At 38.8% G+C, this 27,326-nt stretch overlaps 1 long non-coding RNA gene across 1 annotated transcript in view; it reads left to right on the top strand.

The window, feature by feature from the left end:
* Positions 1–2,222, top strand: part of LOC137841868 (uncharacterized) — a 46,696-nt gene extending 44,474 nt beyond the window's left edge. Inside the window, exon 5 of the long non-coding RNA XR_011088808.1 lies at positions 1,938–2,222. This is a non-coding gene — a long non-coding RNA (uncharacterized lncRNA). The remainder of the gene's footprint in view (positions 1–1,937) is intronic.
* Positions 2,223–27,326: the final 25,104 nt, after the last annotated feature.

Here is a 27,326-nt window from a genome sequence, read left to right as displayed (position 1 = left end):
TCCCATCATCACCTGGTTGATTAAGCAGGTGATGCTCCGGACTTGTACCTGTACTAAGGAGCTGTGCAGCTCTCTGAGGGTTGTGATTTGATTGCAGGTACATTCTGCTCTGGCAGCACACAGGCAGGACTCGCAGCCTGAGTCTGGGCAACCCTACTGAATTTTACATCCTGGTCTTGTGGTTTGGGGCCATGCTTCCCTGTCTCTGACATCCTGTAGCTTTTCTATAAGTAACTGAATCTCTCCTGTTTATAGAACTGTTTGCAAAAAGGCAAAAAATGTAAGTCTGTGCTATTAATGCAGACTAACTCTTGAGTTGAGCTTGAAAATAAGCACGCCTGATCTCTGCTGAAATTAACTGAGCCTTGGAAGATTTTCTTTGCTGCCCTGCTTTCCTCAAGTGTAAAGAATACACGCCATTGGAGCGGAGGCAGAGGGGATCATGTGGCAGGTTATTCTTGGAGCAAGAATTAGTGAGTCCTTGCACATGAGAACTGCTAGCAGTGCAATAGCATTAAACTTTAATGGCTGATGTGTGCGTGCATGAAGGGAATAGGCTGGCTTCTTAATTTGGGGTAGTGAATGCTGTTAGCTTCCTTCATGTTTATGAAAATTAAACTTTAATTATAAGGCATTTGTTTTGAAGTTAATTTCTTTCTCTTTGCCTTTGTGCTCAGGTTGAGAACTGGAAAGTGAGATTACATAAATTGTTTAATTTAATTAGTAGTCTCATGGTAAATGTTCTGCAGAGCACTAGTGACTGACCTGTGCCCTGACATTATTGAACTATAAAGCAAATGCCCATGAGAAGAAACTATGGCGAATTAATGGATTTTCTAGCAAAAGCTGAAAATTAAACCCTTCTCTCCTATAATTGTTTCTACAGAAATCCTTGTGTTATTGTATATGAGAATCTCTTACCTGAGGAGGTAAAAAGTAGTTTATTTCAAACTCGTTGAACAGAGGGTGATTTGCTTTATGAGTTACTGCACCATGGGGGGACGGAAGAGGAGAGGCAGCCCCAGCCATTGTCCCGCCTGTGGCTGCAGAAGCTGACTTTATGGAGCCTTTTTGTCAATGGAGATCTTCCACTCTGAACCAGGCTGCTGGGTCTGTATCCTCTCTTCTGGCATTAGGATTCAAATTCAAAAACTGCAATTCAAAAATTCAGCTTTATACACATCAAATATCTGTTAAACTCTGAAGCACAGTTCCTGATTAGTCTTAATTGTTTGTACTTGCTGGGACGTGGACTGGTAGAACTGCATTCTGAAACCTTCCAGTAAGCTTTAACCTGATTTCCGACTCATTTATTGCAAAGGGAGGGTGATAAAACACCTCTTCTCACTGTTTTCTAAGAACTATAACCATTCAAGACATGGGCAAAATTTTGTGGAAGATTACATGAATTTCAGCCACTTCAATAGTGTCAATTCACTGCAAAATTATTATTATTATTTTTTTTTTTTAAATAAAATCTGAATGTGAAGCCTAAGAATAATCAGTACTCGGATGTTTTAATGTGGGTCACAGTACATTTACAATTAATTTGGGTAATTTTTCTTTAGGGATTTGTTGCTAATAATTAATTTCTTTAATTTCATAAAGTTAGTAGCATCTAATAAAGGAAATGCAAACTATTTTAGAATAAGGAGTAGAGGTTTGTGTGTGAATGTGACTCTTAAATGTTTCTAATGTTGTCTACCTAGGAAAACCAAGCTATCTGCTATGGTAATTCTGAAAGAAACCTGTGATAATTTGGTTTCAGTAGATTATATTCTGATGAATTTTCATCCATATTGAGAGCTCAGTGGTAAAGAGCAGAAAGCCCATCACTGCTTACTGGTATTTCATGAGATGTATTTTTGGTGTGGCTTTAGTTTATGTTTTGTTAGAATTTCCACTACCTCCCACTCTATCTTGTTATCTCTCACAAGGCTCCTGCAATGCTGGAGATAACGGTGCTGATGGAAGAACTAAGAAGGCTAAGGAAGAACATTACGTCTTAATTATACATTAAACGAGAGTGAAAAAACAACATGGTATTGCTGCACAATCTCTCATTAGCACTTTAACAAATCTAATTGCAAAATATTTTTAAAACTTTGAAACTTTAATCTCAGACATCTTGTCTTCAGTTCTGTTAGGAAAGTGTGACGTGATAGTTACGTGATGGGTTCCATCATGTAACTATAATAACATGATGGCATCCTACAAAGTGATCTTAGAGTTCCTCCTTCTTTAAAAGTATGGTTTCTGAAGACATCACCATTTACTTATTTACATCAGTTTTTTCATTGCATCATCAAAAAGCAAAATATGTATTATAGCTTGAAAGCAGCACGCAATGCAGTGATCAGAGAGGGGAATGAAACGGGGCTTTTGAACAGCTTTTCCAAGAAGGTGCAATGAGGCTTCTCAGCGTTATCATTAGGTGCCAGCCTCATCCTGCTCTGAATTCTTCAAAGCAGCGGGGCTGTTGTTTCATTAAAAGAATATATCTCCTTTTAAAGTAAGAGATTGTTAATTAAATGGTGAAGTTTGCTGCCAAATATCGATAATATTTGAAGCGCTAAGTCAGGGCTTGTCAAACAGCTCAGCATGCTATTTCTGGATGCTGAAGGCCATCTACCAGGCTGGACAGACCATGGCACTGCCTCCTCCCTCCAAGCTGCCCAGGCTTGGAGCGGTTTCCTGGCTGGGAGCTTGAAGGTAAATCATTAAATCCATTGAGTCCAACGTGCATCTGCTGAGACCGCTGATGCTGGAGAATGAGGGATACCAGCTGGCTCCATGACCAGAAATCATCTAATTTCATGTGCCTGCTTCTCTGGGTTGCTAATAGAAATGTTGGCATTTACCTACAGGAGCTCCTGTGCGCTTATGACACAACTGTCACCTCATTTATTTTAATGGCAAACATTTAGGTCAGCAGGTAGACATACATTATGTATATATATATATAATTTTTATTTTAGGCTGTTGTTACGTATCTTGAATAGAAGTTGAACTTAAAAGAAAACACTGTCCAATTTCTAGTACCTGAAATTCCAAAAACTGAGGGAGCTCTGTGTGTGGGAATTGCCTTGCACCAGCCAGGGAGATTAGCTTGGCTCTTTCAATTAGATTAGAAAGCCAGAGTTAACAAACCTCCCCCAGGAGCAAACAGCTGTGGTAATGATCACAATTTACAGTTGGGATTCTTAGGACTTCGGGGAAAAATGGGACAGGAGGGGAGAAATCTGCCTGAGTGCAGGAGCTGGCAGTTGTCTAGGCAAGCTTTAACTTCATAAGGCTTATCCAATTAATCCCTGTGACTCCTTGGCTCTTCTGCAATACCTAGCAGGTGGGCTTAATGTACTAAACAGCCCATGAGCAAAGGAGAGAGAGCTCATGGTACAAACAGTGTAAAACAGCTCCCAGCAGAGTGCGGAACTGGAGACAATATCATCTCCTCAACACGATGCAGTTGTATAGCCTCAAACAGTACACTTCTGGAGCACGCTGCACAGTAACTGAATGAAAGCCCTTAAGCAAACCAGGCAGAAAATATAAATTAGCTGAGAAGGCACATATATCTGAAAAATCGATTTAAATCCTGCATGGCCCTTGCCAGCAGGACCACACTCTCAAACTTTTCAGATCCAGCAGAAATGTTCAACACAAATGTATTTTTAAGTACTAGTACTAAATAACAGACATCTGAGCCAGTGATCTGGAGTTCACTGAATTATCCTCTATCTCAATAAGGCACATAAGAAATGTTCATAACTGGGCAGCATAAATGAATGCAAGTTTCCATCTCAGACCCTTTAGAAATCAAGTTCTGCAAACCTTCATATAGTACGGTAAGATAAAATTATGGCTTCGCTAATGTTTTCCATTAGCTGCTATCTGCACCACTGCTGAAAGCATTTGTGCATTTTGAATAGGGCAGAATTCAAGGCATAAGCAATGCCTTGTAGCTCCCAGCACTTCTTTCCCTTCCCTTGTGCAGGGTGCACTGAGGAGCATTTGCTCCCTACTCGCTTAGCAAATGCTGAAAGCTAGAAATCATTGCGATGGTTATTAATCACTGAAAATCAGACGTGCCTCAAGCAAGATTTAAAGTGAATGCACAGCTCGCTTTATCAGATTTATCAGATGTCTTTGCTTTCAAAGTTCCAGTAAATTGCTCTTGAAATTGGTATCTGTACACAGCCATAGTGTGAGCTAGTAACTGGAGGGGCTTGGGCTGAAAGGACGGGATTTCCAGGGGTGGCACGGGAGGCAGCTGGCCGTTCCCACCGCTCGTGCTCTGCCTGTGTGTGCCGAGCTCCCGTCAGACTCTGTACAGGCAGCATATATTGCAGGTTCTGCCCTTACTCAAACACACGCCTAAGTAGGAGCTGATTTTTCTTGTTACTTTTTTTTATGTTTGTGGGTGAATTCATTTATTAGACTTAGCAAGTTTATTAGCTTGTAGGGAGATGAACTGTCACCCTGGAGAAGAGATACCTGATGCTGCTATTGCAAAAAAAAAAAAAGAAAAAAAAAAAAAAAGAAAGTCTTCCATTATAAAAGCAAATGGAGTAAAGGGAGAAAATATACCAAGGTGACAGTTTACATTACTTCATATTATGTGAACTAAATTCTAGCTATAAAATTAAGGGTTTGCTTTACAGGCACTTCTGAACAAAGACCACTTTTGCTCGGTTTCCTTATTCCTTCTAAAGGAACCTAATCTCTGTCTGTGGCATCCTCCTTCACACGATAGTGATGTGGAAGATTGCTGGGTGACACTTTAATGATTATGGAAGCTGAGCAATCAGTAGAAGATGACAGCTTCCAGTTCTGTAGGCAGAAAGTCCTCACCCACACTAATGACAATATTAAAAAATAAATATAATAAAATTCACAAGCTTCTATCAGCAAGACTTTGGGATTCTTGAGAAATAAAAAAAAGGAAAAAAGGTGTAGAACTGACTTAATATCGAACTTTTGATTGTGTAAAGATGGAAAGTAAAAATACAGTGAACTTCAGCAGTCTACCCAGAATACTAAGAAACACAAACAAGTACTGAGTTGCACTTTTCTGGTTTGAATAATATTTTGATTTCCCAGTTGCCTTTCACACCCACCTCCATGTTAATTGCTAATATTTACTGACCCAGATCCTTCAGAAAATATCTAACAAATGTGTTATAAAAAAGACAGTTTCTGCTTGCAGTGATTTCGTTGGCTTGGTGGCTGTTCTTCACTAATTAAAGAGAATAGTTTATGTTAAATCTCAGTTCAGATATAGGTGATCAAAAATTTCCATGCTTAGGTTTCGTAACTCTGATGCTTATCCAGAGTGAAAACGCAGCAGACCTGTTAAGAGTGAGAACTGGTAGGTGTCTGGAGGTATCAAATCATATAATCTTTGCAAAAGCTCTTGAAAATTAAATACATGTTGAAATAAAACATTGATCAGAATAAAACATTAGCAATCCTGTTTCTGAACAATGTGGTTTTGGAAACATTAGAAGACTTTGGAGATGATTATTTTTCAGGAATCTATATGTATTTATGGAAACAGTATTCTTCAAAGTCTTGTTTTTGTGCATCCTTTCTTTTATACCTCTGGAGGCCTTAAGTGTTGAGGTCCTAGAAGTTATCGAATTGTGATTATGACAATGATGAATGGACTGATGATGTAGTATCCACGCTACAAGTAAGGCATCTATTTCCATAAGGCTTTCACTGTAACAAAGTAGATGGTTTTAAATAGCAAAAAATCTATTGCAATGGAATGGATTCAGTATATATGAAAGTCTTGTCTATCTTTTCCTATTTTAACATGTCCAAAGGAAGAAGAAGAAGAAACAGCAGCCTTTCCCAAGACTCTACTAATAATGACTTAATAAGGGACTTAAAATGCAGCTGGAGACTCAAAGCTACACTTTCATACCCAGGTCTCTTTGACTGCAATTTTGATATCCACCTTACATTTGAATTTTATACGCAACAGCACATGCCAGCCACAACCAGCTATAAAAGTGTCATTACATTATATTATCAACAGTTTTGAAAAACTGTTTTATTTATGGCATTTTATAAACTGTTACTTCAAGAGAATGGCACTAATGTTTCCAGCAGTGTTGTCTAATCTCTATGGTCTCCTCAGTGTGGTAGTGAGGGACGCAGGCTTGCGCTTCTTGTCTCCCCATTTCCTTTTGATGGTGAATAATCTTGTGCAGCCTGGTGCTGAGAGGGAAATAGCGCTGATCCCCAGGCACCCTCCACCAGTCAGGAGTTTGCAGAAGAGCACTACCTGCAGCCTTTATATTCAACTCTCTCAGCGCATTTATTTTTAGCTTTATATCATCGTTTTATGCCAACTGAACAAATAATAAACAAATCCTTAAAAAGACTCTATTGTTCCTTGCTGCCAACCTGGAGCAACGCCAGAATCAATTTGAAGAATTGCCTTGACATCCCGCTGTGCATTAAATTGAGGGCACGCTGCTCTGCCAGCAAGATGGGCAAGGAGAGGAAAGGCAGGTGGGGAACCCCTCTTGCTCCTCTGAGTTGCCCAGTGTGGCCCTCTGCATCTTCCTCAGTTCTTGGTGCTCTCTTTTGTCCCACATAACTGTTCCTCTGAACAGTCCCTGTTGCAGAAATAGCCAATGGGAGGGGGCAGAGCTGTGCATCAGCCATCCTAAATTGCTTATCCTAATTAACATTTAGATGAGGGTGTGGCTGAATGAATCTGGGGACAATTCAGGATGTTCACCATCGTTTTCTCATCATTTTTAACATATTGTATGTATACTATAATAGGATGGCTGGTTTTGTTACTGAAGTCTGACAATTTTTTGTCTTTCTAGTGAAGGTACCCATGAGCCCATAACTTGGACTTCTGTTGGAGGAACAGGGGAAGAAAGAGCACTCGTGCAATTCAAATCATTGTCCCTTAAAAACTAAACACTACCCCAAACCTCATATGCTAATCTACTGATGAGAGAGAAGACACTCAAACCCATGGACCATCAAAGCAAACCCCCTTCCATTATTCATTTCACAGGCAGTTCACTGGTTACAGCTTGCTTTCAGAGCTCCTGAAACAGAATTTTTGCTTTTGGCTTGCTCAGAGCCTTGGAGAAACAGGCTCCAATTACTAACACAGAGACGAATCTCCCACTTGTACTTGCAGGTCATGGCTGCCATTTACTCAGCTCCTGCCTTTACATTTATGTGAGGTATTACTGCTAGTTTTGGGCAGAGTGTGTGTATTCATGTTTGCTCCTGCCCCTGGATAGATTGTTATATTCCTCTAGAAAAACAAGGTGTGTGCTCTCATTACTTCAAAGTAGTACTTCAAGATATTTTTTTTTCGTTATGTTGGGTGAATTTTCAAGAAATAGCCACTCATCCAATTCAATATATACATAAATGTATGCACATATATATATATATATATTTAGAGATTCTTTCTGGCTACTTTTATGAGAAATCCAAATCTTTTTCCTCAGCCCCACAGTAGCATTCATTACTTGATAAAGAGCAGCAAACATAAAAATGTAGCACTTCTACCTTATTTCTCCTCTTCCAATTAAGATGTGACACACCTGGATTTACTAATGTAATTTCTGAAATGACACTCAATGCATTGAGAGTGCTTGATAAAAATCTTGTGCCCTGCTTAGACCCTGTTTCTGGGAATACGTGGGCCATGGCAAAGAGCATGCTGGCTTTAATTACACTTTAAAAATGAACTCAAATTGCACTAATTGTGATGATGCTTTGCTGTCTGATCTGGTAAGATAGTGAATAGCAAAGCGTAGATGGATGAGTACTGCCAGGGAACATGAGAGTTGCAGGTGCAAGTTGCAAAGGTTGGGGCTTCAGCTCGGGTGCTGGGGTGTGGGTCCAGGTGTGACCATGGGTAGCCCCGTGCCAAGCGTGGACGGAGGATCGGCTACAGCAAGTGCTTCCTCCAAGCCCCACGGGCTGCCAGCCAGTGCTGGGGGCAGAGGCTTCACGTGGGAAGACGGTGTTTGAGCAGGGTTATGGTTCCCTAGTTTTGACTGAATTGTGAGTGTGAAGGTGGGGTTGGTTGGTTATTTTTTCCATTTTGCTTTCAGGTGACTGTACTCGAGGGAATTTAGATTTTTTTTTTGGGGGGGGGGGCATTTGGCAAGCTGCCTATTTTTCGCATAACAATTATAAAACTGAGCATTCACTTCTATATTAAAAAGGAGACTAGTCCATCCTCTGGGAATAGCCCCTTTTCTTTTTTGTTTATGCATAAATAAGCAAAGCACTGTGCACACTGGCTGAGCATGGTATATTTTGTTTCAAGAGACCCAGAGTGCCCACAGCTATACTTGACTTCAGCAGGAATTCTGTGTGTTCACTTCTTCTGAAAATTAGACCCTTTGTTCTTTTCCTAGAGCAATGACAATTTGTGTCTCAAAAGTAAAATCATGCTGCACCATAAGCTGCGGTTAGAACAATATGCTTGTGGTTTTGTGAAGAAGTTTGCAAGTTTAAAAATAAAAAAAAGATTTTGAAAACATAGTTTTGATTAACACCTTCTTCAAGATTTTAAAATCTTGAGTGTCTTTATTTATTTATTTATTTCCCAGCCAGTATTCCTAAGGGGGACTCTTCTCGCTCTATTCTGTCGTAATAGAGCGGCAGTAAAAAATGGGTTACCATTGTGTTTTAATAATGGTCAGAAAGCTCTCTAGGTGCTTCATGGAGCAGAGCAGCAGGAAATGGGCAGTTCTTATTTTATTTTTACAGGTACTTTTCCTTGCTCTTACTCGTAATTGTTTGAGAACAGAATAAAATTCAAGCCTGTTGCCAGATCTCATAAGCATAAATGTAGGCACCCGAACTATTTCTTTGACTATTCAGATGTTCTGTGGTGGTTTTCTATAAAAAGAAGCTGTGCTCATTTCAGTGTCTGAAGTTTGGGTGGTGGGGAATATTTCCCTTACAGAGGTTATGATAAGTGTTCACAGTTACATTCCCACATATGGGAAACGGGTATGTTCACAAAGGCTTATTTCTTGGAAAGTAACATTTACCCTCTGAGTTTTGCTTACCTTTTAAATTTCCCCTAGGTATCCTTGTCAGGAAGTTTGCTGGATAGCAAAACCGCCTCTCCTACTCTATCATTTTGTGGTAAAGAAGGTTGTGTTTGGATCACATACTAAATAGGCAAAGGTGAGAGGACCAAATCAATGTCTGTGTCAGACTATCTCTTGGCTTATCTCTGAGACCCATACATGTTTCAGCTTCTTATCTTCTTTCAAAATGTCTTTATTATTGACTGGGTTTTCCTAACCTACATGTGCCCAAAGTACAAATACAAGTTAACTAATAATCGCATACTTACATCACTTACATTTGTTGTCTAAGGAGATAGTAAAGGAGATTATTTGGGGTTTCATTCCTTGAAGTGTTACAAACTGATAATTTCAAGATCAGAAGCACAGCACAGAGTGAACCTTGTGCTAAGGACAGGAGATCGAGTTGGGGAAGGACCAGATGCTGGCAGGTTTTACAGGAGTTGGAAGGGAGAACCAGTAGGAGGGAAGGGTGTCAGCACTGAAGAACCACTTACGTTCACGTCATGCTGTAGAGTTGCATTTGGAGACTGACCTGGTGCTGATGCAAGCTGTTACATGCATGCAGAAGGCATGCAGCAGTGTCGATGTAATGTGGAGCCTTGCCTCTGGATAGAGGCTGCCCCTGGTCCAGCAATCTCCTCCCAGGCTTGCAGCACAGGCTTGCTGGTGCTCATAGTCAGAGGGTCTCTGCAGTTTGCTCTGTTACTGTGTGATATGCGATATGTACATCAGCCTGGAAACAAGGGCTTTCTGCAGCATTTCTACCAATGACCATGGAAAGAACCAGCTCATTATTATTTATCAAAGACTGTTTTATTGTAGAGTGACAAAAAGGATGACAACAGTCATGGTAGGTGGGATTGCTCCTTCACAAGCCATGTGTCCTAAATGTCTTAAGCATTTGTCCATGGAGTTTTGTCATACATACTCTCTATTTTTGGCACTTACTATTACATTTCCTAAGGCAGACTAAAGCTCTTTTAACTCACTTCCTGAATGTCAACAGCACACACCTGGACCTTCTTCAGGTTGCTGAAATATGTGGTTCTAGTAGTGCCCAAGTATAACGATGTACATCCTGGCTGCATGTGGTGTTTTGATGGATGCATTGAAATTACTCTTAAAACAGTAAAATTCAATAACTTTATGAAGCTGTTTACATTGGTTACAAATAGTAATTACTGTTATATAAAATAATTAGTAGTATTTTGTTGAACTTCCAGTGTTTTTAGTCGAACCTAATTCTCAATGTAAGACTTGGTCACTACCAGTCATTCCTATGTTAATTTTAATGGGTTTTTAATAGTAATATGTAAAGTAAATGAACTGAACATTTCAGTAGAGATCTGGTGGAATGAATGGAAATTTCAGAATAATCTGAGTGGTATGTTAATTGCTTGGTAGTTACATTAAACTGAATAGCAAAGTGGATGGTATTCAAAAGAAGCTGAAAATACTCTTCTGACTCCAAGATGGCATGTTAATTTAAGTTTTAAAGGCTTTCTAATTTAAATAATTGTGTTAAATTTTACCGTCTGTCATCTTATAAAATCAAAGTAATGAACTTAATAGCAGAGAACATATTTGAAAACATCTTTGTTGGAGCTGACTGAAAATTTTAACATTACTGTTTTTGATCACAAATAGTAATTTCATCAAATAGAAATGTTATCAGAAAGCATGTTGATTTTTTCAACAGAATAAAGTAAAATAATTCCTTTAGAATTTTTCACTTTTATGTTTTTTTGAGTTTCACAAAGAATTTCTTTGGATGACTTCTTAATTCTGGTTTTATGATAAATATCCAATTTTTTGTATTGATTTGATACTTTGAAATGGATTGCTTTTGGAATAGAAGTTTTATGACAAAGTTAAATCATATTAATCAGAATAGTTCTGTATTTTATTTCATGGTGGAACAACCAATATATTTGACTAGAATTGAATTTCTGAGTTCTTGATCCCATCATTTTGGAGTAGGTGTTGGGATATGAAGCTTAATACTTTTTTCTTTTTCCTTACTGTGAAGTGCTAGGCATGATCCCTCACTGTTCCCTGCTATAAAGCATCATGTGTAGAGAATTAAGAATGAATGAGGTAAGCACATAGTTAATGAAGTTCTGAAGTGCCTTGCTGAATTTCACTTTGAGGGGAATTAGCTGGAATACATCAGGCAATAGCGATCATAAAGGTATGGAGTGAAGTACTAAGCTATTTCTGAAAAATGACCATCTTTGAGATGTTTACTGTTGTAGTTAGCTAACTGCAGTTAGCTCATTGGTAGCTATGTGAATTTTAGTGGTTTACAATCAATGTCTAGCTTGCTGTAACATTTTCATCTGAAGCTAAACCACCACATATACTTTGAAAAATAAGCAAAATTCACTGTAGGTTCAGGATTATTGCTTAATAGTGCCTTCCTATTTATTTTCAGTATGGAAAGTGGAAAGATTAAATTTCATTGGCTTTATTTACAGAAACAGAAATCCTTGCTTTTCATGCCTGTTACAGCAAATTGGTTTATTAGGAAAAAACAACAACAAAGAAGCAAAGAACTTAGAGTAAATATTTGGCATTTTCTGCAGAGAAAAATGTCAACCATGGAAGTATTTATTCACACCAGAAACCTGATCTAAGTGTTATATTTATGCCGTCATAACAGAGATGGTGATTGCTCACCACACCTTGTGCAGTTACTTCTGTTTGCCTAAGTTACTACTACATCAGAGCAACAGCACTGCTGTGATAGGGGCTACGGAAGGAAAGGGGTATTCCCTTCTGTGTGACAATTGGCTTAGCTGTTTCCTGGTGTTGTCTTTGGGTTTTTGTCTGTGCACGTTACCAGCCAAAACTGACCTTCATTGCAAAACCGACTTGGTATATCAGTAGAAATTAAGCCACTGTGCCAATCAATTCTGTCTGGTTTCTCACCTTCAGTCTGTGAAGGCAGATGCATAATATCGTTTTGGCACAAAAAAAGTCAGAGTGTAAGGGTTTGGCTGGGCCATGGCCATTCATGCTGCTTTAGCTGATGATTTTACCAGTGTCCTCCAGGAACAGAAGGTTTGTCTAGACTTCAGTTAACAGTAACATCAGTGAGTGTCCCAAAGTGACAAGAATGAAGTCCCCCGAGTGGTTTGCAGGTGCTTTGCCAGCATCTCCTTTGTTGTCATGTTTCTTTTTGTTTTCTTACTTTCCTTCCATTTTTGCCATTGTTTAAATAAGCTTGCAGCAGCTTTTAATTACTGCCTTGTGAAACTCAGTTCTGTCAGTTCATGTGATGTTTGTTGAACTTTTCAGATCATTTCGCGTCTGTGGAGCTTCTGCCTGGTGGGACTTGTGTGGAGGTTTGGGCTCATTAAGCCTTTGCATAGCAAAGCCAGTGTGGAAACAGATTTGTCAGGCTTTATTCACCTGGTACTGCGTGTGTGTGTGTTTGATTGTTGGTTTTGGTTGGTTGGACCTTGTTTTGTTTTGTTTTTTTTTTTTACCTTCAGGTGGGCATCTCTGCATGCTGATGCTTGTAAAGGGAAAAGATAGGACTCAAACAACAAAAGAAAATCTGACATTGAAACCACAGAATGTTGTGACCACCATAAAAATCAATTGGTAATTCTTTGCAGGGGCTTGAAACTCATTTTCCATCCATTTACTCTATTTACTTGCCCTCTTTCGCTGTGCTTCATCACCACAGCACCAAACACAGTTGATCAGCAAGAGATTTTATGGATGAAAATGAAATAATGAATCTTAGAATATTTTCCCCTCTTATAATTGTGGTAATTAGAATCTAAAAAAACATTCAAGCATAGTTCTGATGTTGAAAGCTGTGTCTGAATTGAGCTTCCAGTCTCAAAGTGGTTCTTTGTGCCCAGCTCTTTGTGTTCCTTCTTACGTTAGATCAGTCCAGTTTTCCATGTTCAAGCATACTCAGCTTTGCAAAATTTAGCTTTGGGCTTCAGTTGAGAACTTCCTAATAGTTTCTAGCTTCAAGTTGATCATGGGATGATTCAAAACCTAAGTGAAAGATTTTGCATACCGTTGCTCTTAATGGATCCAGCCTGGGAAGACAGGCAATGTAATTTCTCTGTTATTAATCAACAGCAAAACCAAATTGCCCTTGATAGTAAGGATGTTTCAGGATCATTAGAACGATCTTCCTGCTTGTTTTACTGGCAGTGTCTGTGTTACAGCGTGGTTCGATTTTGCTGCTGGCCAGGAAAATTCAAATCTACTAACTCGGTGCCTCAAGGCATCAAAATTGTGCTTGCTGGGTAGGGAATGAGCTGGACTTGGTGCTGCTGGAGCGAGGGAGATTTGGCCTCATTGGGAGTGACTGTTGATGCACCCCCTAGGTAAGCAATCAATAGTATTGATCTGCCTGGGTGAATTGTGTGCTGCTTGCGAGGCAGTGGCACATGCTGCAGACTAATAGGAGAATGAGCAGGCTCACCAAGCTGCTGCTGGCTTGAATTACAGGAATTAGAAGTGACTGATGTTGGGAAAGCTAAAGGATTAGCCACTACCCAGGTTAGTGCAATCTAATCAGGGACTAAAGATGATGCATACACTTGGCTCTACTGCCCAGTGCCTACCCGGGTGGTACACGTGGACATGGAGCCTCAGAGGGGACTGGTATCTTCTGCATTTGTGCACCTCAGGTGAGGCAGTGTGAGCTAAGGCCCTGCGAGGCAGCTGCAGTATCACACAAATAAAACAGAAAATGGAAGTTGACAAATTGTCTCTCTCTAAACTGAATATTCTAATAGCTTTTAGTTGCTTTAATTACTTTCCATGGGTACAAGGAGAGCTCTAGTATAAATATTAATATTATGAATGAAATATGAGTCCCTTTCATCTGAGTAGGGTCTTCAGATTCACTTAGTTTCTTTCTGGTAGAATGATTGATGGAATGTCTCATTCAGAACCAGACTGACAACAAAAATTATAGTTAAGGAATACTGTAATTTTAAAAGCATTTAGCTTACATGTTAGTAAGAGTTGAACACTTTTTAAATGTTTTAAAAATAGTCTCTGGTAACACAATATCACTGGTTTATGTTAAGACAGCTTCACATATTGGCAAACTTTTCCTTCTTTATTTCCCCATCCTGCTTCAGAATCTGTTTCTCTTTCAGTACAAATGTGCTATTTATGGAGAAGCTTTTGCTGGGTAATCGAAACAATTTCGTGATAAGAAACTTCTAGGCATCTCTAATTCCAGTGTAAGGAGGAGGATGAAATCTCTACACTTGAATATACTTTTGATAATTCTTCTGAAAATATCAAACAAATATCAAACAAATATCAAACAAATATCTTACTCACCTGTGCACAGAACTTCTATCTGACAGTATCTAGCTGCTTTCACACCCCAGGGTGCTGACAAGGGCTGCAGATATTTGCCAAACAGATGTGACCACCTCCAAAAGCCTGTTGGCAATAAATATACCTAAAAGCGACTTGTGGCATAACTACTTCCTCGATTCTACCTCTGGAGCAGGAATAGACTTGGATTGAAGTATATAAGTAACACAAATTATTTGAAAAGAAAACAAATACTAAGTTTTTATCAAAGTGGCTAATAGTTAAAGATGCAATTCCTGAAGTTCTCTGCTGGGAAATCTTTAAGAGGCTCTAGAGAGCGTATGTGGCTCTACAAGAGAGAGGGAGTTTCAGTAGTCAGTGGTAAAAGCCCTGATCAGGGGTTACATGTCTGAAACCTGTCACCGTAAGGATGGAGATGATCTTTCTGCTGAATCCTACTGTGGTAGCATGGTTTTACTCCGTGGGTGGAGCAGCTTTCCGTGGCAGTTGGCATAGAGTCTCTGTAAAACCAACTCCTGTGTCTACTCCGCAGAGGAAGAGGTCTTTCTGATAATTATTTGCTTTCTGTGGAGAGTGTATTTCTGTTCTTCATAGGCAGAAATTTTATTCCAAAAGCACCTAGCTCCCCAAACTGAAATCTCACATGATCTATTCATTCATTCAACTAGGAAATACAAAATATACTTGCACGTTTTTCCACTGAAAATAAGAACTGCAGCAATAGGGTAGTTACATTTTCAAACACTTTTGCGTATGCATTAAGACATGTATAAATTTACTTCCAGTTTAAATACTGATGTGCATATTTGTGTTTGTACATGAATGTCCCTGAATGCTTGTTTTTTGAACAGATTTTTCCCCTATGGTGTTGCAAAGCTTTGGAAAAATCAATTCTTTTGAGTTAAAGCAACATTACTAGAAAGAAAGATCGTCACTGGCTTTAATGTGCTCAGGAACCAAGAGTTGTATTCTTGATCAGTCATAGCAGAAAGTCTTTTATAGGGTGATAGGTATTTTATTTCAAGTTAACTATTCTAAGTGAAAATCATACTAAGGAACAGCTAGCCAAGACAGTATATGAACCTTGTATGATAGGTCATGGGTTTTCTTCGTTGTCAAAAAATGTTGTATAACACACATCGTATTTGACAATTTAAGTATATGGCATCACAGTCTGATTCTTTTTACTGCTGTGATTCGTTTGCTTTAACTTGGATTCTTGGATTTTGTGATCACATTTTGTAGCCATTACATAGACTGTGTTCTCTACATGTATTTATATGTGTAAAGCCTCAATAAAAACTTTAAAAAATAATAAAAATCAGGCTCTAATAAATACAGCATTATTACAAGTTCTACAGGATTTGATTTTTATGATAGATTATGTATTTCTACAGCTACTTGTTGGAATTAAAATATATATTTGATATTAAAATACATATTAAAACAAGATTATTTCGCAGAGAAGCAGAAAACAATTATACAGTTGTTAGGTAAGTAGAGTACCTGTAACAGCTGCAACAGTTTTCTCATCTCCTATGGAGGTCTGTATTGGCAGGATGAGAGCTAACAGAAGCTCTGCTGATATTGGACTGATGAAAAGCAGAAGTGTAAAAATGAGAGTTAGTGCTGTGTTCAATTTGAAAAGATGTCTGCACCCTTCTCTTTATTCTACGTTTTCCTTACAACACGCAGGCTTTCATTTAAAAATAACTTTCTCCTCCTTTCCTGCCAGGAAGTTATCAGCTATCCTTGTGTAAATCTGTGCTGACACATGTTAATTCAACCTTGCTGAGAACTGTCTACTTTTAAATTGCAGTGGCAGCAAATCCATAAACTCCAGAATTTACTGAGGGTCGCATCAGTATTAAGATGCATCAGCACAGCAGTCTCAAAGCCTGGTCCTGCAGGTGGCCATGCTTACAGGCAACCAGCTGAAGCCCTGGAGAAGCTACAAAGTTCTTCCAAGGACAGAGCTTGAGCATTAGTCTTCATAGAACACGAGCATATTTATTCAGTGGGACTAAAGATCTGGTTGGACCTTAGTTCAGCTGTGTCAGGTCATACTTGAACAACATTAAAATGCTTAGGGTCAATCTTGGGGGTGTGCAATATGATATTTAATACCTTTTGCAAGTCTCTGGTCCTGTGTATAATGGCACTGGTCACATAAAAGGTCACAAATGAGCCCATGTTAGGAGTAGAAATATCCACTAGAGGTGCATATATGATCATATAAATGAGCATAGATGATCACAAATGAGCAAATCTCACAAGCTGGCCTCTTGGCTGCCCACTGGTGCAAAGAGAACAGATTTTAATAGTTCGCAAATGAGACTTTTAACCTAAACACAACAAAGCTGGTTTATTTGCTACATTTCCTGAGTTTGGCGAGGTTATACATGGAGAATTAAAAGGAGCTTATTTGAGATAAGGAGTGAACAAATGGGTAGTGAACAAAGGGATGAGGCAAGGAGACAGCACTGGTCAGCCTCCTGTAGTCACTAGCTACCAAGTTTGCTGGGTATTTTTGGAGGGGTCACTAAAAAGGAGACTGATTTTTGTCTGTGGCTGCTGCACAGAGCCAGTCCGGGGAAGTGCTTCAGCTGTGTTTAAAATCATTCCTCTTTAGAAAAGCCCTCAAGTTTAAATGCTTAGCTTTTAAGCATTGCTTAAGCCCATTGGCTTCAATAGGACTTAAGCTGAGGGTCCTTAAAGAATGGGGATTATTCACTGAATCAGGGCCACAGAGAACAACAACAAAAAAAATATTTTCTCAGGTACTGGATGTACTTTAATTCTCCTCCAGAAAATATGTATTGCATGCAAAAGAAGTTGCTTAATTTTTGGAGGCAGTAGAATCATAGAATCATTAAGGTTGGAAAAGACATCTTGGATCAAGATCATCTGGTCCAAGTATTTTTAAGCAGTGCAAGTGCTTGCAGGGTTGAGACCATAATCTCCAGGACAGTTTAAGTATACTCTCTAACCAAAATGAAGACTGATAGTATATGTGAATGAGGAAAAAAAAGGGGCGGGAAGGAGGCAAGAAAACCTGTATTTTAAAGCTGTGAAATCTTGATGTCTGTATGGATAAGTGCTTCATAATTCAGTATTAATGTAGTCATGCATTTTAAAAAAAATAATCTAGGATTAGAAAAGCATGTAATTCCTTTTTCACATTTTGCTTCTTTTCCTATGTACACACCAGCCCTTCCTTTCCCCAACTAGTTGCTATACAGTGGAAGGTTTAGCAAACACCTGAGTACAGGAAGATATGCAAAAGGCAGAAATGTGCATATGCCTCTGTTTGCAGGTAGCATTAGGCAATAAGCTTTTCAAAATCTTTTTTTTTTTTTTTTTTTTTTTTTTTAATTGAACTGCAGCTATAATCTTCCTTACATTATATTTATTTATATAACAGCGGTCCTTTATCTAGCCTTACCAAGAATAGGATTCTTTTTTCTTCTTCATCTATTGGCCTCTGATGATCTTTTTTGTGTCCTTTAAGAGTCTGGAACAGATTTTCACCAATGGTGCTGGAAAAAAGGCTAACCCTTTATAGCAAGTAATACATTAATTTGTCCTTTCTGGAAAAATGTCTTCGCCTGAGGCCCTGATTCACCATGCTCTGAGGAAGAAAGAGTATTTTTTCCTCAGTAGTAATGGTCCAGCCAGGGGAATGTCACTTAGCACCAAGGGATGTCAACATCGCAGAGCATTTGCTAATTTCATCAAGATTAATATAATCCTTGGCACCTGGTCCTAAATCATTGGCGACAGCTCATGGCAAAATGGGAAATATCACAGGGACCAATGACACTTTCTACAGCTTTCCCTTCAGCAATAACACTTCTGACGTATTTATCTTAATTAGCAGCAGCAGGAGAAAAAGAAAGAAATAGAGACAGAGAGAAATTTGATTGAATTTGAGAAAGATCATAATTTAGAGTGTGTTCTCTGTACAATTCCAAATGTAGATTTTTGACAGAGAAAGGAACACAATTCACTCAAATGAAGGGCAAAAGTGTCACGAAGCTTACTGGAATATATTTCTTAATTTTTCCTTTTGTTAAGCATTAGCTCTAAATTCATAATAATAAATACATCAGTATGTAACTCGTTCAGAAAGGCTTCCATTCCTTTATAGTAATATCTTCCTAGCAATGGAAAAATAACAACAACAAAAGCATAGTGTCCTTGCAGGCAGCTGAAAGCTGAATATTTCAAGTTGTTTAAGTTTGAAATGCATTTAAAATATGAAGTAAATGGGTGGAATGAAATATAAAATATATTCCTAGATGATTCAGTTATCCCATTCTCTTCTGTGTTTTTGGAGTATCTTTCCTTGGAGTGCTTCAGAGCAGTGTCATGAGGAGTTCAGCAAGCCCTGTCTGTGCATCCCCATTTCCAATGATATATGGCTGTGAAAGTGTAAGGTCAATCAGTCTCAAGTACTTAAAAAAAATTCTTTTAAAAATTAATAGGATGCCTGCTTTTCAGTCCACCAGGCCATCTCTAATAAACACCTATAATTTTGAACCGTTGAAATTGAAGAAAAATAGGAATTCTGCTGCTTCCAAGGCATAACTTTGTTCTCCAGAATTTCGAAGTGAATCTTGCTCATCAGTGCTCTACAATGTGAGATATATATATACTTTTTTTTTGGCCCTGTTAAAGAAATAGAACAGCACAGAAACAGCTGGAAAGAGCAACAAAGGTACTGGAAAGAAAGACTGGTAAAGGGATGAATGAACAGCTACAAAGAAGGATGTTCTCTGCCAAATTACTGGAAAAAGTGGTTTAGGCCTTTATAGAGGCATGAGTGGGCGAAATCCAATAGCTCAAGATGTATAAGATAAAATGGTTGTGAAAAGCAGCTACAGAAGGACTCTACAGTAATAATGGCCTTATAAAAACCCCCTTTCATGTACAAGGTTTTGAATTGCTTAGTCTGACATGCCTGTGCAAAATGAGGTACACCTCTGTTATAGAGGCGCCGATGGGGATTGTTGAATGCAGCTGGATGCACAAACCCCACTTTTACCTATATAGGTACCTGTATTGCAATGGTAACTTGCATATATCACATGGTAATTATATGCCTAAGGTATCAAAAAATCTGCACTCTGTAGGAAAACTGAGTTAGCTCAAGACTAACTTAGTGTGTAGCATTGCTGCTCACACCAATATTTCTGTTCCCTGACTAACTGGATTGTTTCTGGGAGGTGAGCAATATTAAAGTCATCTTTTTTCCCTGCTGTCAACTGTATCAGGTGCATTTTCTCCTCATTGACAAGTATCTAATAAGCTCAGATCTGCTCACTTTCATCTTTTGGAGATACTGTATGTGTATTGAAGGCCATTTGGTCTTGTAGATAGATTTCTCCTTCTGTCACATGCTTGGGAAGCATAATATCCTGACCAGCTTTACCTTGGGAGGCAGATACTCATTACTACAATTCACTTGCCAAATGAGCAGATCTTCTTGCTGCAGAAACCGATTGCAAATTTATGCATTTTAAAGCAATAATCTTTATGAAAAGCAAACTTTCCCTGGGGAAGAAAAAAAAAAGAAAGTGCATATGAGAATAAAATGTTTAACAATGCAAGTTAACAATTACTGGTAAGTGAACTGTGAATATTTAAAAAATAATAATAAAAAATCCCAAAGCCAGCAGAAGCGTTTGGGTTTGATGCTCTGTACAGACAGCTGGCTGGGATATCTGTGCAGAGGAGTCCAGATGAGCATCATCAAATGTGTGAGCAATGGAGAAATGTCATGCTTAGCCTATTCTGAATTCTACTTGAATTGAGCAGACTATTTTAGGTATTAGAGTCAAGGCATTAGCAGTTTGTAACACCTTAACTGGTGGGTTCACTTGGTGGGTGGGAGTAGACAAATGTTTTCAGCAAGCAGCTTGGTCTCTCTCAGTGAAATAAAATTGAATTTGGCTATCTTGCTAAAAATGTACTTTTAGATAATCCAGCCAGCCTGTAACGTGACTCATTCTCAATCCCTCATTAGTAAAAGCAGCAGGGGAAAGCACGCTATGGATGTGACAAAAGCCATGGTGCTACTGCAGTCACAGAGAGGTCTCCCCTTTTGCTGGTGAGGGTGAGAAGAGGAGATTGGATTCCACCAACATTGATTCAGGTTTTGGGTTTCAACTATTGCCAGAATTTAGGTCCCTTCTGATCGAAGTTGTTCTTTGAACTGATCCACTTAAATAAAACAGCTCCAATCCAGCAGAATATATGGTCTAATTATGGGAAAATGCTGAGCAGACTGGCATCGTTAAGTCTGAATGAGCTCCAGTGTCTGGAGAAAACTCAACAGATCGCAGCGTGCGGAGAGGCGAGGTACCGCCCTGCTGCTTTGCTCAGATGCAATTTCTACAATCATTTGGAAATCCCAAACCTGCCCCTCTGTAGAGCAGGTCTCCAAGCTGCAGGTGCAACCACGTCGATGCATCCCTGGTGTCTGGGACGTGCTCTAGGTGTTGGGAGAGCAGTGTTGTGTGCTGTGCCTACAGAGCAGTGCAAAGAGGGGGTGCCTGTCACCTCCTTGTTTGGAAGTCACTATAATTAAACGTGTAAAAAATAATCTGGCTGTGCTTTGGTGTATATCTTTTTTTAGGATTACTGGACCCATGTGATAGGAGAGACGTTTGTGTGTGTTCCTGAAATTTCCAGTTTCTCCACTTTAGCATTTCTTTTGCATTTCATTTGAGATTCTTGTTACTTCTTTTGTTGTACTTGAGATTTATGTTCTCTTGCCACTTACCCAAGTGACTTTATTTTCATATCTGTCAGTTTGAGAGGTAACACACAAAAAAAAAATCTGCCATCTAGCAATTAGTCTTCTGAAAAATTAAAGCTTTTTCAAGATATATAACAGGAGTGATTTTTTCTTAGTGGCTTGATCTCAATCTTAGGCTAGAATAAACTCACATAAACTAATAGCAACAATTAAAATCTATTTCTTCACTAGAATTTGTTTCCATTAATCACCTCAATTTTCTTTTTGTCCTGTTTCTCAATTTGGGCTTTAAACAACAAACCAACCAAACAAAAAAACCTTGTTGTGTGAGATTTGATTTTAGTTAAACACCTATTTAGTACTTTATCAGCAAAATTAGCTTCCAGTGGAATGGTGATAAGGTCTTTAAAGCAAGTTGTGCAAACATCTAAAAGAAGACAATTACACTGCTTTTTGTGGTTTTGGTGAACTCTACTGTAAATATTTTCTCTTATTTTTGAACAACTTGTATTTTAGTTTCCTGTTTGATCGACTGAGTGACACAATTTGCATTGGTTTGCATCAGGACGCCTTTTTCCCTTCACCTCCACCCCAGAAGTAGATACAGGACTAGATGATCGAAAAATAACCTTGATGGGCTAAAAAATAATTAGTGAGAGCCTTTAAAGTTCACTGATTGAATTAAAATTCTTCGCAAAATCATTGTGATTTTAGAGACAGGCAACAAAAACTAATTTTACAGTCTAGGGAAGGGTAGGTTGAAGGTGTGCTTGTCAAAGCAAAACAACAAAGCAAGTAGCAGAAGGTCATATTGCGATATGAGTTACCGTGAGACCTGATGTGAAACTTGAGTGCTCCTCCACTTACTAAGACCCTCATTTAGGAAAACACTGAAATGAGTGTAGAACTACACAGAGTAATCTTTGATAGTTGAGGATGGTATGTCTAGATTTGTAAGGGGTAGACCAGCTAACCCTGGTCCTACCAGAAACATATGGGATGGACACTTCGAGGGTTTCTTCTGTAAAGCACGTAACCCTCTGGCCTGGAAGTGCTGTGGCAGGGTAGTTGCTTTATGCTGCAGTAATATGAATTAGGGACTTGCTGTGAAAGTAGTTCAGCTCTAGTGAATCTGAGACACAGAGCATCATGCACCCCACATGGTCACAGGCAAATATTGACCAGGGATGTTAGTAAGAACCTGTTGTCTGCAGACTCCACACTACGGCCTTGTTTCCCTCTCTGGAAGGGGGCTGTGCGATGCTGGGCATGGATCACTGTGTGTACTGATAGAGCATTGCTCTTGTTTACAGCTGGTGGCTCTGCCTTGGGTAAATCTATCAGTACTGCTTAATTATTCTGTAGTTTTCCAGAAAAAGCATCATCGGATTTGAAGGAGAGGGAAAAATTAGCCTGACTTCAGTAAACAGGGGTTGTGTGCTGGTGGAGGAGGCACAAAGGCAAGGCTTCGGGCTGCTTCTGGAGATGCTCCACGGACCCTCTGTTAAGGGCTCAGGTGGAAATTAAAGGTGCTGAGGGCCCTGTGCTGGTCCTTTGCACAGGGGGGAATTTTTCCTCAGGCATGGAAAGGGGCTACAATTGCTGCCACAAACAGATTTCTCATTCAGCTTCTGGTCTCTTCATGCCTCACAGGTACTCCACAGGGAGCCTCCTCTGCTGTCGGCTCTGAGAAGTGGAAGGTTTTGTGCATATATTCAGTTCATTCTGAAATCTCAGATGTCATCTCCTCAGCCCATTTCCATAATTACTTGTGTGGAACCACGTCTTGCAGCCATGATGAAAATGGAAAAGAAAGAAAGAAAAAAGTAGGAATTAAAAACAAAAGAAAAAAAAATATCTAAAAACCCCACTAGTCCCTGTCTGCCCAAACCATGGAGCTGATGTCTTGCCTAGGGGAATCTGTGCAAAGATCTTAGTTCTGTGTCTTTTTAGCCTCATTCCAGAAGTCCCGGTTTCAACTTGTGTGAGATAAAAGAGCATGTGTTTTTTCAGTATGTTTTAATTAGCTGTGGTTTTCAGAATCTATAATTTATATAACTTTAACTATAAGAATCTACTGACACCCTGAGTCAATTTTTTTTGATTTTTGCTTTTTTGGGTTTATTATTTATAAAGTTCCTGGTTTTTAATATTTAAATAATCATTCTTGACTTTGAAATCGTTTCACATCTTGCCCCCTCCCAGTTCATTTCTCTCTCCCTTGTGAGCTGGACTCCCAGATCTCTTGTGATTTGTGGCAAATTTCCCACAAAACTGTGACTAGCCCCAGCCTCACCAGTGTGTTTATTGCCTTGGTGACTGCTGGAAGCTGTACAGCAGATTTGCAAAGGGAACTGACTGGACAACAAGTGCTGCAGCACCCCCTCCTTTCTGTCCTCACAGGATGCTGTGGGGTTTTGGTTTCATTCTAGGGGCAGTGATTAACTATAGTCCAGTCCTATCACTTTGGGAAGCAAATAACCCAGCCCATTTTTTTTGGTTAATTGATGGGCTGAGTAGTCCGTAGCAAGTGTTTTAATTTTGGTCTGTCTCTGAAGTTATTAATGTTACAGAAATTAATTATCATATATGCATAAAATTGCCTTAACCAAATTGCATTTCTTCCTGGGAAGATTACTGAGCAGATACAATTCTACTGCCGCAATTGTACTGTAAAGGCAAACGTTTGTATTGTGTTATCTCAACTAAACTTAGGAGTCTATAGTCTTGTTTTATTAAGTGTCTCACACAGATTTATAGTTTCCTCTATCTCTGGCTTCTAGCTTCGTATCAAGCACTTCTCTGCAGGGAGTGAAGAAAATAATGTTCATCTTTTCCTGACATGCTTGATTGTGATATATTAATTATATTTAAATAACATTCATTAAAACTGTACTTGTCCCTTCAAGATTTTAAAATCGGTGTCAGGCAAAATGAAAGCCTTTGTTTCAAATTCTCTTTCTGATTATCTTCTCTCTAATTGACTTTTGCTCCTTTCCAGTCAAGTTTTAATTTCCTTGTGTGGCTATATAAAGCTGTCCAGTTCTATTTTTCTTTCTTCCGTCTTGCTTTGCAATTCTGGCCTACCGTTGTGTAACTGATCCATTTTCATTGCCTACTAAGTACTGTGCACAATAAAGACCCTAGGATGTGCCTGTGAGAAAGTCGTGGTCAAGGCGCTCTTTGCAGACCAATTTTTATTTTACTTGATGTACTTAATCCTAGATTTGTTACTAGTTTCAGCTATAAAACCCAGAAGACCCTGTGTAACTTCACAGTTAACTGTGAAGAGGTATAACACAATACCAAGACATAATTGAGATGCATTGGAAGTTTATCATGACTATAGTGACAAGAATTTGATCCCCCAGTACCATTTAACAGACTGTCTCCCCGAGGTTTGTCCTGTTTTCTAGGTTGTGTTAATGGTCTGAGAGAAGTTCAACACTTACTACACATTTTGTTGGCAAAAAACAAAGGAAACAAAAAGCCCCAAACCAAAACTGTAACATGCAAATAGATACTTCATCAGTGTATTCTTAGAAAGAGGAGTGATCAGTGTGCTGTGTATTTTTGAAGGAAGAAAAATAGAACCACCTGCAGGTTACCAGGGTGTTGTGTCTCAGATAAACTATCTTCCTTCAAAAACATGCTTGTACTTCCATGGTATTTCTTATTCACAGCTGCCAGATTACAGTAGACTGTACCTGTTGATGCTGACCTGCATGATAACATTCCTGTGAAGTTCATTAACTAATGACGTGCGAGCAGACCAAGGCACACTTTGAATATAAAGTTGGCAGGGAATTAACTGGGGCTTTGATCCCTTTGCCATCTGGTGGTAGTGAACTTAGCTTTCCCTGAGGGGTGGGGAAGGAGTATTGCATCTCCTGGAGCAGTGTTTTGCCTACTGGAGAAAGATACAGTTGATTGAATTGAATGCTTAAAAAAAAATCATTGCCACATCTGAAAGTATTATAAGGAGGAAGATATTTGTAGAGACGGAAAGAAGTTGCCATAATGTAGTCAAAGCACAAGTTAGCTGAGAGAAAAGGCTGTCAGAGAATGAACTCAGTCTTCATCATTGATAAATACTGGCTTCATCAAGTGCAGTGCAGGATGCAACATCTCCAAGGCAGAATTTCTTTAATACTTTCTTTGACATCACAAGGAGCTGTTGTATTCCACACTACATCAAATATATGTTTGCCAGTAGACTTTATTAACTTATTAAATCAGCAAGAAGAAATAGCCACTTTGTTCTATTTAATTTAAAACAATAAAACTAAATAATAAAAATGTGGCTTCATAATGCAGTCTCATGTTAGATAAGAAGGTCCTTTATTCAATATTAGAATTTCTTTCAGTATTAATGGAGTTTTCCTTACATCCATATGTTTAAGTACATGACACAACATAGGGGCCTATGTGTTTGATAGCATGTGCCACATAATTAAACGTGAAAAGTCTTTGTTGATGCAACTAATAGGGTTCTGAATTTAAATACACACACGTCTAGAAAGTGAAACATACAAAATTAAAGAAAAAAGGAAACACAGTTATTTAGGTTGCATATATCATATCTGACGGTATGATAGCTTTGATAAGAACATCAAGCTTTTATTTTCATAGATTCACAGAGCTTAAAGCCCTGCCTACCCTGTTGTGTACTACAGCCATAGACTTTTTCCAGACAATTTCTGTATTAGATTCATGTTGTCCGTGTTGGGGAAATGTAAATTTATGAATTTATAAATGAGAATTTGTAAATTTAATGAAGGTCTGAGTAGTCTATTGAGCATGTCGCCCTAAGATAATGTTGAAAGCAGAATTTAAAGAATGGAGTGACATGACAAGTGATAAGAATATCCAGAACTAGTAATTTTAAATCCTCAGCTTCAAAATCTAACCTGTCCCCTAACTAACAGGTTTCTCTGTCAGCCGGTCACTTCACTGGTGTACCTGAGAGAATTTCTTGCACCTTCCTTCCTTCCAAGTCACCGACACTAGCTGCACTTGGACAGTAAAAAATTGTTTGAAGAAGAGATATTGGTCTGATCTGGCAGTTGCTTTGATATTACACTATATATATCTGGAATAATTACGTCAATTTTTAAATTCTGTTCTTGATTTATTTCACATGCAATGATTCTGATAGCCTAGAAATCCCTCCAAAAGTTCCTGGAGCTTAGCTGAAACAGGGATGAATGACGTGAGGGAAGGTTATGCGAGTCAAAGCCTGAGTTTGCACCATCAAAAAGCCTGTGATCAGAAACAAAAAAAAAAAAAAGGGGGGGGGGACTTGACTATCTGTTTGATTTTTGACACCATATCCTAGAAGTTAGTGAAGTCCCAGTCCTTCCTACTGAAACATCAACTCCTATAGCTTGAGAAAGCATCTAGAATTATATACAAGTGGCTTGGCTCTTTTGGAAAGAGAAGACCTACCTCATAATTCTCATTTCTTGAATTCATGTGAAGGCCAACAGGAGCTCTGGATACCTGGTGCCATGTCAAGGAAGTGCTCGGTTTGCTTGCTGCAACTCTGAGCTCAGGCTCTTGGGTTGTATACATGGAGGAACTTGTCAAATATTTTGTTTTGGAGCATGAATGTGTTTGTTATTCTCAAGTCTGTGACAGATTTGGAATAGCAATTTTTTGAACTGGCAAAAGCTTTCAAGAGCACCATCAGTAACAGTGTGTCAGCTTTAACAGTGAATTCAGTGTCTTCTGTCAATTTGTGAAACCCCTGTTATGCTATTTTAAATGTTTCTATGTTATTTTAGGTGTTTATTTTCTCATTTGATATAAATGTCTTGAAAATATTTGGAGGCCACGGTTCTAGCTTTTCAATTTGCACTCATGCTTTACTTAATCCACCTGTTTTTCTACCTGTGCATGTAGAAAAGGCTGGAGCAGACACAAATAAATATGAAAATACAGGTGCATTGTAGCTTTATTTGTTCTTTTCAATAAATATAGTTTTGATCAACTTTAATACTGTGTTTGATGCAATAGTTTCTCATAGCAGCTTCAGGAGCTGAGACTCCTGGTTGATGCTCCCTGTATGCTATAAAACCTGCATATGAGCTTTCTGCAAAGTTTATCGAAATGGGGCTTTGCAAATGAGA

This window comes from Anas acuta, chromosome 18 (assembly GCF_963932015.1).
Source record: "Anas acuta chromosome 18, bAnaAcu1.1, whole genome shotgun sequence".
NCBI lineage: Eukaryota > Metazoa > Chordata > Aves > Anseriformes > Anatidae > Anas > Anas acuta.
Note: the sequence above shows the minus strand (reverse complement) of the source record. Positions and strands in the feature narration are given on the sequence as shown.